Here is a 4,412-nt window from a genome sequence, read left to right as displayed (position 1 = left end):
GAACAATTTGATAATATCTAAATGCACAAATAGCCCTGACATTAAGATATAACTATTCTGAAGTTCTTATCTTATATACTTGCAGTATTTTTGCAATGTAAATGGTTTCTATGAGCATGTCTTTTTCTTTTGAAAATTGTGTTCATGAATATGAACAGTTTGATTCTTAATATATGATTTTTTTCCCACATCATTATTGTAAAATAGGTTTTCATTGCAGCATAGTTTTTCATTTTAGGGTTATACTTGATTTTTTTAGCCAGTGCCTTATTGATTGAAACTTTATGTCAGGTCCAATTTTTCCATTTTATGAATTTTTCTCCAAATATTTCTCACTCTTTCTAACACAGCAACATTTGCAAGTGCCTGTTTGCATACTTCCATAAGTATTGGATGTTATAATTATAATGTTTTGTAAATTAGATAGGCAAAATATTTTCTTATAATTTTAACTTATATTTGATTACCAACTAATATAAATAATTTTTAAAAAACCATATTGACTTTTCATCTCTTGGTTGATTCAACCTCTTACTCTTTATTCTCTTGGTTATGTTAATTTATTCTTTCAAAGTATGAATATTTAGATCTTACTTCAGACCATGGTCTGTGCAGTTGGGAACATATTAGGTCCCAGCCCACACAAAGCAAATGTCTCACAAGCCTCATAAACAATAAACATAAAAACAAATGCATTTTTTTATTGCAAATTTTTCTAATTTCTCTGAGAGAAGTGAACAGGGGGGAGAGATAGAAAAGAAAGTTGTGCTTACTTCTTAAAAACTATGTTCTTTGCCCCTGCCCTGTTGCTCTTGTGCCACTGCTGGCTGCTGCCCCTGGACTGCCACCGTGGAAAAGACAATAGAAGATTCCCCCACATCGGCTGTCTTCTAAACTATGTTCTTTGCCCCTGCCCTGTTGCTCTTGTGCCACTGCTGGCTGCTGCCCCTGGACCGCCACCGTGGAAAAGACAATAGAAGATTCCCCCACATCGGCTGTCTTCCTGGATCATTGTAATTTTTCTCAGGTCATCTTTAACAGTGTGGAGAAGTTCTATGTCCCTGAAGGGGACATCACATGCTATTACACTTCCACTCAGCATTTCATCCCCTGTTGAAAGGACTGGATTGGCATCTTTAGAGTGAGATGGAAGAAAGCCCATGAGTATTACACCTTCATGTGGTTTACTTTGCCCATTGACCTAAACAAGGAATCAGCCAAACACCAGGAAGTTCAATTCAAAGCTTATTACCTGCCCAAGGATGATGAGTGTTACCAGTTCTGCTATGTGGATCAGGATGGTATGGTCCCTTTCCAATTCCGTCCAGAAAATGAGGAGGACATCCTGGTCCTCCCTTACTCCTCAGGGAGTCGTGGAAGAGATTGAGCAGCACAATCTCTCAGTCATGGAAGAGATTCGAGCTTTGCAAAGAAAACCAGGAGCTGCAGGACAGCTGGGTCAGCCTCCAGAAGCAGAACGCAGACATGCTGGCTGAGCTCCAAAGAAAGCAGGAGGAGTTAGAAACCCTTCAAAGCATCAGTAAGAAGTTGGAACAGAAAGTGAAAGAGCAGAAAGACTTCTGGGAGAAAGAGCTGCTTAACTGAAAGGACAAAACCAGGAGATGCCCTCAGAAAATGAGAAACTGATAATCAGGGTGGATCAGCTTCAGGCCCAGCTGTCAACTCAAGAGAAAGAAATGGAGAAGCTTGTTCAGGGAGAAGAAGATAAGACAGAGCAGTTGGAGCATCTGAAAAAGGAACATGGCCAACTCTTTCTCAGTTTAACTGAACGGAGAGAGCACCAGAAGAAGGCGGAGCAGACAGTGGAGGAGATGAAGCGGAAACAAATTCAACAAAGAAACAACAAAAGTTAATGGAAGAGAACTTTGACCTTGACCTGTCAAGAAGACTGAGTGAGAACAGAATTATATGTGATGCTCTGCAGAGAGAGAAAGAGAGAATGGAAAGAGAAAACGGTCTTTTGAAGAGGGAGAACAGCAGATTGCTGAGTTACATGGCTCTGGATTTTGACTCTCTGCCATATCAAGTGCCAACTTCAGATCAAGGACATGCAGGACAAAATCCTGGAGTTGTCTATGGAAACCCATATTCTGGCATCCAAGAAAGTTCTGCCCCCAACCTGCTCACCATCAAGAAATACCCCATTTGCAAACTAGACTTTGCTGGTGATGTTTGTGATCAGTTGCCCACTTTGTGACAAGATCTTCCCAGCAAGAGAGAAGCAGATCTTTGAAGACCATGTGTTCTGCCACTCTCTATAAGTGTCCCAGCCTCTTGGGTCTATGCTGTGCCTAGATTCTAAAAAGCAGAACCTATAGCTTCTACTATGACTTATAGGAGTTAAGATCTTACCTAACCCAAAATTATTAGGGATTTACTCAACCTGGCTGCCCTTAAAGGTGGAGTCATGTCAATTACCTGAAGGCAGATGGCTTCTAATTCCATCTTTGTGAGTTACTCCCTTTAAGTTTCAGCCTCTCACCTATAATGCCCATTCTTTCAAGGGTCTCCAGTACAAGAGCCCTGGGATGGAACTGACCTAGCCACTCATAACAGGCCTAAGTGATACTAAGTCATCAGTTTTCCAAGTTGTTCCACTGCCATTCAAATCAGGCCTTGGGTGTATTTGTACTCAGTCCTAAGTCCTAACCCTGAGGCTGGACATCAACCAGAGGCTGAGACTTTCTTCCTCCTCCTCAGGCCTGTTTCTCCAACTGATGCATCAGACTAGCCAAAAATGGCCCAGCAGGGAACTCAGACATCCAGTTTGGGTACCAAAGGTTCTCATCATCATTTCTCAGCTCCCAAAAGAAGCATCTTATTCCTGAACCATCTAGCCAAAAATGGCCCAGCAGGGAACTCAGACATCCAGTTTGGGTACCAAAGGTTCTCATCGTCATTTCTCAGCTCCCAAAAGAAGCATCTTATTCCTGAACCATGGACAGGAAATATTTCAATCACAGAAAACCTTCTTTCTTTCTGGATACCTCTGACTGGCGTTTTCTACTCTTTAATCTTTGCTATGCAGACAACTTTACTGTTGTAAGTCCTTTCTGAATGGTTAGTAAGAGCTGTTAGATGGGTTTGCAACTTTCTGAAAAGGTGAGTTTGGATATGGATGTCAGAATAATGAGACAACTATTGTCAATCTAATATTAAAAATAAATTGCTCTTCTATTTCAGGGATATAGGTCATTTAAAACAAACAAACAAACAAAACTATGGTGTTTATATTTGAAGGGATAAAATTTGTACCTACACAAAATTTAAAATATATAAAAACATAAACTGAGGGCCGGCCCGGTGGCGCACTGGATAGTGCGCCGCTTGGGGAGCACGGCGGCGCTCCCGCCTGAGGGTGCGGATCCCACATACAGACCGGTTCCCGCTCACTGGCTGAGCGAGGCGCGGGAGCAACACCGAGGGTTGCAATCCCGTTGCCGGTCCCCGGTCCGGTACGGGGGCAACACTGAGGGTTGCGATCCGTTGCTGGACACGGAAAAAAGACAAAAAGACAAAAAAACAACAACAACAACAAAAAAAACATAAACTGAAAATTAGCTCTCTCAACTTTCTTCTAAATTTTATTTTTAAAGGAAATCAGTATTCATTGTTTCTTCTACATCTTTACAAAGATATTCTGTGTGTTTGAATGAATGTGTGCATGTGATTTTTTTAAAATAATGTGAACAAACTCAATCATCATTTCTTTTTGTAAATTTTTACTTGAAGACTATTCTTAGCAGTTTATATATAGAGCTTCCTCATTCTTCAGTGGCTACATATATTCTATATATATATTTCACTGTATGTAAGCAATTTAATTTATACACCAATACTGTATTAAAAATATTTCCTTTGATTTGATAGATGTGTTTGGTTTGAAATATGTAGTAACATCATGTTATATTTTTTCTTGTTATGTTATCTTCTTTTGTTATATTGTATGTTCTTTGTTCTATTTATTTTTGTGATTATAACACAGAATATATTTTGTTTCAGTGAATATATGTATAACTTTAACCGATTACATGCTTACTGTTTTATTTTGTAAATAGTATTCATTATACTATTAGTAAAGAGAAATGAAATAAATACACTTTTACTTAATTTCTCTTCTCTACACTTAATTTTTGCTGATACGTTTATTTAATGAAATATATTTAAACTCCTATTATTTTATTATTATGTATAATGATATATTTTGATTTTTAACTATAAAATAGATTTTTCCCCAATTATTTTATATCATATGATTTTTTATAGTTGACTGTTTTTCAATGTAGTTTTTCTCAGGGTTTTAATCTTTATTTGTTTTTAAATTGACAAGTAAAGATTTATGTATTTATAGTGTGCAATGTGATGTTTTGATATATGTATACATGTGGATT

General features: G+C 38.1%; 1 pseudogene; it reads left to right on the top strand.

The window, feature by feature from the left end:
- Positions 1–1,177: 1,177 nt before the first annotated feature.
- LOC103584224 lies at positions 1,178–2,282 on the top strand (annotated as a pseudogene).
- Positions 2,283–4,412: the final 2,130 nt, after the last annotated feature.

The sequence above is a fragment of the Galeopterus variegatus genome, unplaced genomic scaffold (genome assembly GCF_000696425.1).
Source record: "Galeopterus variegatus unplaced genomic scaffold, G_variegatus-3.0.2 Scaffold47369, whole genome shotgun sequence".
Taxonomy (NCBI): Eukaryota; Metazoa; Chordata; class Mammalia; order Dermoptera; family Cynocephalidae; genus Galeopterus; species Galeopterus variegatus.
Note: the sequence above shows the minus strand (reverse complement) of the source record. Positions and strands in the feature narration are given on the sequence as shown.